Source organism: Lycorma delicatula, chromosome 1 (assembly GCF_047948215.1).
Source record: "Lycorma delicatula isolate Av1 chromosome 1, ASM4794821v1, whole genome shotgun sequence".
Lineage (NCBI taxonomy): Eukaryota > Metazoa > Arthropoda > Insecta > Hemiptera > Fulgoridae > Lycorma > Lycorma delicatula.
In genome coordinates, this window is record NC_134455.1 from 295,575,039 (window position 1) to 295,588,555 (window position 13,517).

Sequence of the window (13,517 nt, forward strand, 5' to 3'; positions counted from 1 at the left end):
TTTTAAAAAATTGCAGGAAGGCTTAAGAATATAGTGTTTGTCGATCACTTTTTAACTTAATTCGACTCTACGACCGTATGAAACCAATATGCTTAATAACCAATCTTTTTTCCTTTTCCTCGATAAGTTTGGATGTTGCAGAAACAACCATTTTTAACTATTATTAATTATTTTTTCAAGTCATAGCTACTTTGCTAAGGAAGTTATATTTAAAATTTAAAAGTCTGGTATTTTCGTTTTATTAGGTTTAAAAAAAATATGTAAATAAAAACCACTATTATTACTGTAGATGAATTTAAAAAAAAATATAAAATCGAAGTAAAATATTTTAATCCAGAGCAATCGATGTACAGTGTACAGTAACTCTCAAGGAAATGATAAATTGGCGCTAATCAATGTTTTTTTAACGAACTTTTATTTTTGTCCCTATCCTAATAAATATTACTATTAGAACCTATTTACATTTTCTTATTCGGCTTACCAAAACTACTACCAAGGGTCTTCATTTTTTTCTTTTAAATAACCATTCTGAAACGCCTATATTACTGAAAAATGGTTGATATTAGGGAAATCGTTTATCCATAAACGTCCAAATTGGATTTTTACTGCTGCATCATATAGTACTAGTAGTGCCAACACACTTTTGGACACCCAGGTAGAACTACTGCGCATCTGTATGTTTATTCTTTCTAAATTTTGATGAGCAGCACTGTTTTCTCGACTAATTTGGCCGTTTTTGAATGATTGATTTTCCTGTTGTAAATAGTCTTTCTTTTTTTTGGTATAAAGAGAAGCAAAAATAAAATACTTTTTCAGATTTCGTGTGGTTATATCAAGACTCATCTGATACATAGAATACAGACTGATTAATTTAATAGGGTAAAGAATCAAGCTCACCCTAGACTTTTTCATCGTTATTAAGCTTCAGATTTATCGATTGCGCGACTAGTACAGAAATTGAATGTTGTAAGTACGATTTTTAATGGAATAATTAAATATCTCATTTTATTGTCTCGATTTATTTATAGCTTATATTATTTTCAATAATATAGTTAAGTAATAGCTAATGATTATTTTATTTTACGAGGGTATTTCTCATTTCGCACATTTCGATACGTTCAGCATCGCTGAATTATATCAGTAACAATAAAATAGATTTCTTTTCGTTTGATTTAATCGCTCAAAGATGATTTAATAAAACGTAATTTGTTATAATTATTGTAAAGTTTTTTTTCAAAATGTACAGAAAATTGCAAAATTAAACCGATTTCCTGTAAATGACAACGTGCTCTGAGTTTATCTTAAATACTTAAATCTATAAAGTTCATTAAGTAAACTTGTTTTTACACACCCATGTTTGCGCGAGTGAAAAAATTGGCCGTTCAAAAACTCCTCACTCGTTTAATCCCGCTAATTATTATACCTCCCGCTGTGTACACCTACGGTAAACAACATAAATTCGACACTCAGCCAAACAGTCCCGAACCACAGATCTTTAGCTGAATTTTTTTTTTGTTATGAAAATGTCACTCGTTTTTAATCTGTAAGTAGTTATTATTTCGGCAGTATTTTTAATCGGTTTATTGTAACTGGCTGAATTATTGTTGTGGAGCCAGTTTTTGAAGTTAGTGAACGAGGCGACGAAGTATTAGTTCGGGTGGCGGAAATTTTACTTTTACAAAACTATTAAAAATTAATGGATTGTTTTGCCGTTACAATATATCAAAACATGTAAAGCTAAAGTGAGGATAGTGGAACCGGAAAAGATTGTATTCAGAAGTGAATTAGAGCGCAATCACAACAAGAATTTCAAATTATAGATGAATAGGTAAGTGTGCATTTTTATAAATCTAATTGCATCCTTTTTTGACCTAAATAGCTTTTTACAGTTATTAGTTTGGTCACCGATCTACTCGTAATTTGGACTTTTATCTTTTAACAGAGACTTATTTAAATTTTATCAGTAAAACATTTGTATTTTTAATGTTTCATTTATTTGTATTCTTCGTAAAAATATGTTAATAAATTATTATTTATTTGCGTTTTCGTATTGTTGCAATTAAATTATTAATACAATTGTATTATAATATAATAAATTAAAATAATATATATACATATGTCTGTGTGTGTGCACGTAGTAAAAAATATTCAAGTTAAAAAGTAAACTTTACAGAAGAATCGAACCTACTTAAAAAAAAAAATGTACTAAAAATAAAATCTAAAGAAGAATTTTTAGATTAGAAATTGCAATTTTTAGTTAAAATATACTCTATTTTTTAAATATCGGTATTTTTGTATTTTTATAGTTTTACGTTTGTTTAAAATTATATACACCTACAAAAACACTGTCCTTGTGAAAACAAACACAATTGGGAATGGCGTGCGCAGCGAGTTCTGCGGCCATGGGATAAGTCCTCTTTGGATCAAGGGGAAGGCACATCGGTTCAAATCAGACTTCATCTTTTTTTTCTTAACATTTTTTTAAATTTAAATGTATTGATGTATAATAATTGTTATCACAGATTGTAAAAAAAGTTTTACGATAAATAATAATTTAATAATAAAAAAATATCGGAAGTTATTCATGAAATAAAATTTTATGTACTTTTTATTTTTTTAAATGTGCGTATGTAATTTAATAGGCATACAAGGAAGTTATGTGGTGCCCACATCAGATTTTTTCTTCTGCGTTTAATAAAAATAAGAATAGGAGCATAAAAAAACTTTTAAAGAAGACTACTAACGAGCGTGAGCTAAGATTCTTTGAATTGTTGGATTATTATAAATTATAGTAATTGAATGACTGTAAATATTTTTATCCAAAAAGTTTTCCATTTATTTCTCTTGGATTTGTGTGTGAAAATATTGCTATATGGATTGGTAGCGTTTCTGCCATTCATCCGAAAGGTTCTGGATTCGATCCCGTTCAGGCTTGGCATTTTTCATACATTACAGAAGTCACTTATCACAAAGTAACTATAATTAGGTGTAAATCTGTTGTTTTAGAATAAATAAATAAGTAGCCATCAACCATAAATAAATTATAATACTAAAGTAAGCCAGTACTAAATGATAATGACGGTAAAAACATGTTCAAAATCTTTAAATTGTCTATGTAGACGAAATAGTTTTCATTTAATATAGTCCTGTTTAAATTATATGAAAAAATGTACAACGGGATCACCATAAAAACTTACATTTCACGAAGAATGAACACGTATTAAAAAAAAAAATATGTATGGATAGAATAGAAAAACTAGTTTTATTGAAGTCCGACTATAAATCGTCACATAAACTCACTATAAACATACGTTTGCAAACGCTTCGTTAGCGAGTTACGGCTAGCGAAAGATTTCGCCCGGAACTCAGCTCTCCCAATGAAATGAGGTCGTACTGAAATTTTTAGGGCGTTAATTGAGGGGCAAAATTAATGTTTTCCTATGGTTTTTGACCTGGAAGATTGAATAAAATAGGTTCCAGAACTGTATCTCTAGTAGTTTTCATGATATCCGAAGTAAAACTGAAAAATTTGTGATCTGAAAACAGTTTTTTTTTAGGTTTTCAATGCAGTAACTTTGTTAAATACTAATAAATGCGTCAAATTTATGAACAAAACTTGTAGAGAATTTAGTTCTAAAATTAGTGATGTAAATATGTCCAATAAAAAATCAAATAAACGTTTTAAAAAATTTGATTTTACTAAAAAAGGAACAGAACAAGGAATAAATAAAATGACTTACACGTTGGAAATGGCTTATTTTTCAGTATATTAAAAAAATTATTGTGTTTAATTTTGTTTTATTAAATTTAATTTTTATACCTTACAGATATTGTACAAAATGATCTTGATAATTTATGCAAAATCTAGTGCGACGTATAATATCAAAGGAAGCTTTACTAATAGTATCATAGTCGTTTTTAAGATATTTAAAATTAGGTTCAATAACAATGAAGGATAAAACAGAATTTTTTTTGTCTCAGGAAGAAAAATATGTGACTGATAGTAGTTTTTCTCCTGAATTCATATATTATATCGGTTTTTCCCATTACGCAAGGTTTCCGAGAGACAGGAATTTATAATTTCAAACATTTTAATACTTTCTGCATTCTTAACTACACAATATTCAAACATTTGACTCGCATAGAAAGTAAAAAGTGACGATTTTCTGCTACATTTCGCTTGTGGAGCATCCCTCTTGATGGTCCAACATTAATCGGCCAGCATGTTAGGATTCCATTTGCCTTGATACTTCTTTTCCATAGCTGAAATCTCTTGATGAAAGTTTTCCCCGTGCTCATCGCTCATTGGGCCAAGATTTTACGGGAAGAAATCTAGGTGCGGGTGCAGGAAGTGTACTTTTAAGGACATATTACAACCCAACGTTTTGTAAGATATTATAAGATTGTTGACAATATCACACGGTAATTTTCCGCCTTTCGATTTTCTAAAAAACTGTGAGTAACATTTTTCAATGCTTTCTCAAGTGGATTGAATGGGTCCTCAAATTTTTCATCATGCATCAGTGATTTTATTTGTTGACCTACAAATATTCCTTCTTTAATTTTTGCATCACTAATTTTAGGAAACTTCTGTTTGAAGTACATGAAACCAGGAGCATTGTCCATGGCCTTGACGAAATTCTTCATTAATCCTAGTTTTATATGTGTCGGAGGTAAATACACATTTTTAGGATTACATAATTGGTCATGTTTCACATTTTTCTGTTCAGGAATGAGTGATTTGCGTTTAGGCCATTCTTTTCCAATGAAATGGATTTTTCTGTCCCCATTATCCCATTCACACAAAAAACAACAGTAATTTGTATAACCAAGCTGCAGACTAAGAATAAGTGCAATTACCTTCAAATCACCACAAATATTCCATTCATATACTGATACTGAAGGTTTTCAAATGTTTCATAAATGCTTTCATATGTTTCTTTCATACTAGCAGAGTGAGTCATAGATACTGATGGGAATTTAATGTAGTTATGAAAAAGCACAGCTTTTAAACTAACTTTAGAGAAATCAGTGAACAAGCGCCATTCTGTTGGGTTATGTTCATTACAAAGTCTCCATTAGAGAAGACATGTCATTACAAAATAGAAAGCTATTTTCTTCAGAAAAATAGTCTTTAAATTCAGAATGACAATTATGATAAGTCTTTGTATTCTTATATTCTTTGTATTCTTTTGAAGAAGATTCCATCCTTTTAGCCGGCATTTCAGACTGTTTTTTGGATAACTTTAAATCTCGTATGACATCGTTAAGATTTTCTTGAGTCACTAAATTAGGCTCAGATGAACTGCTTTGTTCAAAAGTTGAATCACCAGAATCTGTTTCTTTTTCTTCCTTACTTCCATCAAACTTCGAGCTCTCTTAATCTAATGCCACTTGTTATGGAGCTTTGGTTGGGCAATTCTTCGCAATACGGAACTGTTCTCATTGCAGATTGCAAGTTAGGGTACATCACTGGATGTTTTGATTTTGACGTAATCCCTTTAATGTTTTTTAGGCAGAAATAAGTCAGAAGAGTGATCTTTGCGTTCTCTCCAAATCATAGGTATAGCAAATAGCATGTGGCGTGCGCCGTGTGCCATTTTTTCATGCAGTGAGAAGCCTAGAACTTGGTAACAGATATGTGGGGCCCAGGCCCTTGTTTAGTCCTCCAATTTACACCCAAAATAAAGTTCATAACACGTTTTTACTAATGGAGTAAGGTTTCGCCTTTGGGACTTGAGCGTCACTTCACCATATACGTAACAAAAATTGTTATGATGATCTAAAAAACCGTAGACATTTTGTAAATAACGACTAATTAAAAGAAAGAAGGTTGTAAATATGTTATACACAATAATTCAGACACACAATGACGTGTTTACTGGTTCACTACCTCACAACTGGCATCGTTTTGATGAATGTGTGCTACACTACTCAAGTTTGTACATCTCTATACACGTCTGAACCTGCACAACAGTAGCAACGCTACAGAACCAAATGAGTTAGCTCATTTGGTTCCATCATATTTACGGTGTTCTAGGAGCTTTTACTTGACAATGAACAAATGGACGAAAAAACGTTTTAAAATATTTAAAAAAATTAAAATAACAAAACCGTGGGTGCTGGAGAAATTCCGAATACATATCTGAAATCAGGATAAAAGACTGCATTAAGTACACATAATTTTATTCGTGAGAGAAATATCATGTTGACCTGTGTAATTCTTCTTTGGAATTAACTTGTTCTGTTTAAACAACTTCCTTTAAATGATCCCAAGGGTAATACTCCATATGATTTTAATCGTGGCTCTTAGAAGACCAGTTAATTAGCCCACATAAACCAGTCCATCTGCCTGGAAAACAGAAATTTAAATGTTGTCTAATGTCTTGTGAATAATGAGGTGGTGCACCGTCAAGTTGGAATAACATTTGCTGCCTTTTTTCAAAAGGTACATCTTCTAGCAGAACCGGCTATTGATTTTGTAAAAACCTTTGTTCACAATACCAGAAAGGCGATTTTGAAAAATACGGTTCACTTAACTAGTCCCCAACATTTATCGAAAATAAATGTAATGTACATACATTTATCGAAAATCGGGTTTGAAAGTTTGACTCTGTAATTACATTCGGATTTTCAGTTGACCGGATATTCACGTTTTGCAGCCCTTTTTTTAATGAAAATTTGCTTAGTAATTAAATCAGCAACTTTCCTACGCGTAGTTATTTAATGTACGACTATTATTACATACTACCATTGTGATCATCGTTATACATTGAACTAGTTTTTAATTATCTGGCTAATAGTTGAAAAGTCTATAAGATTATTTTCACAAAACTCATTGAATCTCACCGAGTTTAATGTGATAAAGAAACAAATTTCTGTTTGAAAAATATTGAACTGTTCATGTGGTACATATTTAAAAAGAATATGGACTCGCAGTCGTCATATTGAATCACCACTTTTAAGGACCACGATGATTCACTTTTATTAATGATCAGAGATTTATTAATTTGAATTTAATTACGATTTTTCTTTAGTAATAGATTGATTTAATTTAGTAAAGGTCATGAAAAGTAATAATAATGTTACTTAGAGATTAATTATAAACTAATTGAATAGATGAATTAAAAAATAATTAATCCTATTACAATTTACTCCCGTGATTAATTGTTGTATTAAATTTAGGTTTCTTAGTATTTTAATATATATTTTTAATTATAAATGTAAAGAAAATAATTATGGTAATAAGTGTAAACGTTGTAACGTTTTATATTTTGAACATATCATTCTAACGGTTGTTTTGATTCTTTATAACGGGCTCTTAATTCCGTTAACGTTTTATTCGTTTTGGTTGCATGTTGCCTTGTTTAATAATTTATAGAACAATATCGATTCAGATGTGGATGGTTTTCTTCATAAAAATTAATACGTAAGATGTAATCGAATATGTTATCTGAATTGTGTGTAGTATTTTATTTAAACAAACTGTTTTTTATTCTGCTGTGTAATTACAAATTTTTTATTTATCACATTAAGATTTATGTTGAAAATAATTTTTTTTTTGCCTCCACTTGAAAAAATAACCTTGTAATTATAAAAATAATTAAGTGTGTTTAGTATTTTCTTTGGTTTTTGGTTATCAGAATATAAATTGCTTATATCCCGTCAAGTAACGTTATGATTTTATCATGTCTATTATAATCAATAGTAGACCTATTAATTTTATTTCATAATTGCTAGTCTACTAGCAATTAGTCCGATAGAAATATAATTTTTTAATATTGATATAAGTGAAGTCGTATTTTATAACTAAAAATTAGGTTATTTTGTAACTAATTAATAAAAATTAATTATTAACTAAAAAATAAATAAATTATGATAGTCATATTTATTATTTGTTTATTTATAGGTTGTTTTGCTATTTCTTTATTTTGAAATAAATAGATGTATTATTGTACAGCCAAGAATTCAACTACGCGCGCCATTTTGTTTCTTTCAAGTAGTAAGAAAACTGACAAATACGGGTATTTTACTCTTATCGGTATATAAAGTACGTTACTGTGAAGATTCACGCCAACAATGTACATTTGCTACGTCACTGATAAAGAAGGAATTGCCCCAGAATTTGGCTGGATAAATCAGAGAAAACCGTGTCGGAATAACGTCATAGATTAAAAATTAATTGCAAAATAAAAAAAAAAACAAATATAAGTGTATAATAATAATTTAACATATAAATACGTTAAATAATAGTTAATAAAAACTATTAAAGAATAAATTTATTTACACTTCATTCGAAGATGCAAAAAAAAAATAGGTTATTATTATTTTTTTTTTTAATTTATGCACATATTTTTATTTTATTTTAAAAGGGACATCATTAATTAAAACTTGAAGGGAAGTATAAAAAGGGCCTTTCTTGTTAAACCCAAGTATCGTTTGAGTTACACGAAAATACGATAACGCATCTGTTCTCTGGTTCAGTCAAATAGAATTTTCCATTTTATGGATGCTTCTGCTTTTAATAATAAAATTTAGCAAAGTTTGCAAATTCACACTAGCGTTCCCCCATCACGGCTTCGCCCGCGCTGTATGGTTACTTGCGTTTCCCGTCGCGGTCAATTTATTTTTAATTTTGGTAGGTGCTCTCAGTTGCGTCGCACAATTTAATTACTTTATGTTATGTTTTATAGTCAAGTATCCAGTCGCGTAGCACATACAGAATCGGTGGATGTGTTGGTTGAGCCGCCGCGCCGTACCCCTTAAAAATTCGAAAATAAAAAAACCGAAAATGGTTTTTAAATATTTATCTGAAGAGTATTTTCAAGCCCCAATATAGTGAATATCTCGTTTAGTATAGTCGGAAATGGGGAAAATTTACAAGCATTGTTAAATTTTTTTTTACCCTTCTTTACATTTTTCAATGTTGAATTCCGAAAAATCTGGGACTGGTTTTTAGTTATGAACATGAAAATTACACACGTCAAAAATAAAGTTAATATCTTCATTTGTTACCGAGAAATTCCAAAAAATAACCGTGTTTCAAAAAAAATTCAACATCTATTTTAATCCTTTAAACTCGGAATTTCAAAAAGATTATTACTTCTTTAAATATTGGCATGAAGGTTGCACACACCAAAAATCAAGTTAGTTTTTATATTCATTTGTTACCGAGAAATTAAAAAAAAAACAGTAATTTTCATTATTACGCCATTTTAACTCTTTAAACTCGGAATTTCAAAAAATCCTTTTTTAGTGTTCACTCACACCGTAAGAAGAACATGTATACACAAATTTATCTTCAGTAGATTTCGCTGTGCGTTGATGAATCAAGTCAGTCAGGACAAGTTGATTTATAGGTATAGGTATGTGTGTGTATATATATATATATATATATATTCTGTTAAATAAACCACCTAGTATAGAATATTGATATAAAACGTACCTTACCTTAATTTTTCATGAGGTTAAGGTATTACATGAAATTATTCATGAATAATGTGAATATATATATATATATATATTATATCTAATTTTATAAAATAATATTTTTTACCATTATATCTGCATGTGTTCATTAATTTTGACTGAGAATCGTATTTATTTGACGAGTAATTAAACGGAATAAGTAAAAAAATATTTTATAGAGCTCTTTTAAATAATTTTTTCCTCTTCGAAAGATTGTAAATCTTCAACCAACTAGTGGTTTAAACGTTGGTTTCTACACCTCGATAATAAGGATTCATTTAGGTCTAGAAAATGATTTAAAATAGGTGTTTAGCATGAGTGTGATATAAATAATAAAATAAAATGAAATGTAGAATAATAATTTGATAAACAATTATAAAAATATGTATTAATTTTTTTAAATCGTTTTCTTTTTATGACAGTAAAGTAGTACGCAAAGATCAGCTGCGAAGATATACTGTCGGTAATATTTTATGAACTGCGAAACAGCTTAAAAAATAATGACGACGTAATTATCAATTATTCGCGTTGACCGTAGTAGTCTCCTACGCATTAATGTATACGGAAGAGTGAGTCAGTGCTATGTAAAGGGTGGGGATTTTGTCAAAATCTTAATTCGTACATCAGTTAAAAGTTTTCGTAAATTGACATTTAATTTCGTAAAAGTAAAGTGATGTACCTATAATAGTGTTTAACATTTTGTAAAGGTCCGTCTACATTTACTGTCGCCTCATTAAACTGCCTCGTCTGCTGAAAGAAAATTATCCGTAGCCTTTTGCAATCATGTCTGCTCACTGACACACACTCTCTTTGTTTTCCCCTCCCACCCAGTCGCCCTCATTCTTATGCCCCCTTTGCAGCCCTCATTTTTCCCTTGTTAATTAACTGTTTGGTAGATTTTTCTACTGGTGTTATTTCATGAAATATGTTTAATGAAGCTATGTTCCAAAATTAAATAAACCTTTTAGGTTATGCAGTTCTAAAAGGAAATCCAGATTATCGTCCTGCGTCTATTTCGTTTTTATATACAAATTAATATTGTGATATTATTTTAGTATAATGTTCAATTTTTCTGTTGTAATTAAAAAAAACCCTTAGGTCTTTTCTCTTATGTACCTGTCACTCTGTTTTTGCGTCTTTTTTTAATTATTACACTGATAGAAAAAAAAAATTTTCAATGTTTCTCTACGTGTGAAACCATATCTTGAATTGCTTTTTTGAGTACATTACAGATCTGTAAATACAATTTCTCTATCGCCCTTAGTTTCAAATAAATTACGCTTCAAAAGAAATCTGTAAAATTTATAATTTTGCATGACCATACCTGTGTTAGAATGATTTCGCTGATGCTTTTCTTTTATAAATAACCTCAGGTACATCCCGAATTAATGTCCAACAGTATTCGGCTAGCATTTTAGTAGACCATTTCCCTTTATAGCGGCTTTCCATCACCGAAATGTCTTGTGGAAATGCTCACCGTGTTCATCGCTTACATCTGCAAGGTTGTCCGGGAAAAAATCCAGATGTGAATGGAGGAAATTTGTAATGTGGCTTATTAGAAGATAAATCAAAATCATTGTCTTCTTCAGTACTGCTCGATTCTTCATCGCTGCTTTCGAAACATACATTCCCAGGTGGCTCAGGAACTGGAATAATTTTACTGTGAGGTACAGGCCTGATTGCAGGTTGCAATGAAGGATATTTTACCTTATATTTAGATTTTTTAGAAATTCCAGACACACTTGTTAAACAGAAGTAACAATCGATTACATGATCCTTTGGTTCACGCCAGAACATAGGTACACCAAATGAAAAGCCTACCGTGTACCTTTCAGCCATCCTCTTAAATATACAGAACAATTAGTACATACTACATGAGAAGCCCACGTCTTATCCTGATCACCAACTTTACACTGAAAATACAAATGATATGTTGTTTTTTTTTATTAAAGGTGTAATATTTTTTCTATCTGATTTTACGGTAAACTCACCACATACATAACAAAAGGCATCCGCATCATTTACACAATTTCGAGGCATTATGACACTGCACTGTTAATAAACTTAAGACAGCAATAACACTGTACAAAATTAATTCATTTCTAAATCCAGTGCTTAATGCAAACACAGCTGTGTTTTCAGCTACATGTTTTGACCTGCACAGACATGATTAATCTTGTCCATGAAGGCTCACTCTTCAGTATTAGATATGATGTCATAATATGTGATTATGATATGATTTAATTCTTTGTCTAGTATTGTTTATTTGTAGCTTACAGTTAACAAAGCTAAACAATAAAACATGAGCTAACAAAATACAATATATAGGAGCTTAAAATGCTAATTATATGTTGAAAAATCCTTTAATTAAAAACTATTCAAAAACTGTGTCGATAGAAAGATTATGAATTGATATTCGTTTTCAACATCAAAAAACAGATTAAATCATGTTTCGCACGGTAGGAAACAAAAATTATGTTTATCAGTGTTATTTAACGAAATCACGGCGTTATATTGCTATGACCTTCTACACATAAGCCGTGCATTTTATCAGGCGCATACGACGGTTACCGTATATAATGCCGCTCTTTTGTTAATATGAATTTTATTGTGTCCTATCAGTTACTTACTTAAGGAAAGTTAATTTACTAGTATAAGCTCATTTTTGTCGCTGTAGACTCCTAATGTTCTGTCACTAAAACTGATCTCTTACTACGTCTTCAATGAAAGAAAATTACTTAATTGATGTCGTTTAATATATAACCACTTCGTCGCGATACTGTTAGTTGTAAATTTTATGTCGGAAATATCGCTGTTCGAATTAGCTACAAGTCTTTATTAGAAGGAAAATATCGTTGAATTTTTACAAAATCACACTATCAGCACAAAACGCATTTTTTTTAAAACTACCAACCGATGACTTGACGTCGTCCGACGAACACGATCGTTGGAGGTGCTGCAGATATGAGATAATGTTAAGGAAGGGGCACCTGCTTTGAGGAAGGTCGATTTGCTTTAGAAACCGGATTTATATTCATAAATTGTCATAACAGAATTTATAGGACGAAGCAGTTACGACAGCGAGAATTTTTGTAGATGAACTGAAAATGAACGCCGATGGTATTACTGATCAGAAGAACTATTTACGTCAGGTTTATGCCAACTACCTGAGAAAAAACAACGGAATATTTACGTACAATAGAAGACTATAGATTGACGAGTAGCAGTTTTCGAAACCGAAAAGCAATATCAGACGCTTATACCCATCACAGTGAGTGTCCGGTGAGATATGCCGTCAAGATAACAAATGAGGGCATCATAAACGCGGTACCAGATCGTATTACAGAAACTTTACTTTGCACCATACGGGAGTGCATCGAGCCGGTTATACATTTCATTCATTAAGTCAACTCCTTAAAGAATCTTATTGATCGCAGCTCAAAAATTAACTATGGAGTCGATGTAGGCTTCCGCGAAGTGAAGAAATCGAATGTAAGTCTGGATATCCCGTAAATTAGTAGACTTATTCTTTTGCTAATGCTTGTGGCTGTAACACAAATTGGAATTCTGGCCTTCCGAAATAACAAATTTTGTACAACACATATTACGTAAGCGAAATATTTACTTAATTTTCTGTATAGTTCAGTATATAAAACAAATGAAGGAAAGGTAAGAGAACATAAGAGAAAAGACCCAAGATCTTAAATAGTTGATTTTGTATGAATATTTTAGATATAAAATTAACGTTCTAAGATACATGAATCTAATTATTTTACGTATTAAATGATTATTTATTTTGCTTGCTGCGTGATTTAATCTGGTAGAAAACAAATTTACGATAAAGTTGATTCCTGTAGTGTCCATTGTCAAAAATACATTGAATTTTACCTGTTTAAATTTTTATTGTTTGCTGTGTCTATTTAATATTTAGGTAAGGTCCTTTTTACTCCCAAGACAAACACGTATTTTAGTTCCTCTTATTTCTGCGATTACTGTACTAGTATTAGACATTGTATTTATATATGCAAATTATTTACTGTTTCGGAAGC

General features: G+C 30.5%; 1 protein-coding gene across 7 annotated transcripts in view; it reads left to right on the top strand.

The window, feature by feature from the left end:
- The window catches only part of LOC142333132 (sphingomyelin phosphodiesterase), a 217,670-nt gene that overhangs the window by 5,899 nt on the left and 198,254 nt on the right, over positions 1 to 13,517 (top strand). The window contains exon 3 of one of the 7 annotated variants that reach the window (XM_075380071.1): positions 817 to 966. The exons of the other annotated variants lie outside the window; for them this stretch is intronic. The gene's annotated coding sequence lies outside the window, so the exon portion shown is untranslated. The remainder of the gene's footprint in view (positions 1 to 816; positions 967 to 13,517) is intronic. 7 annotated transcript variants of the gene reach the window in all.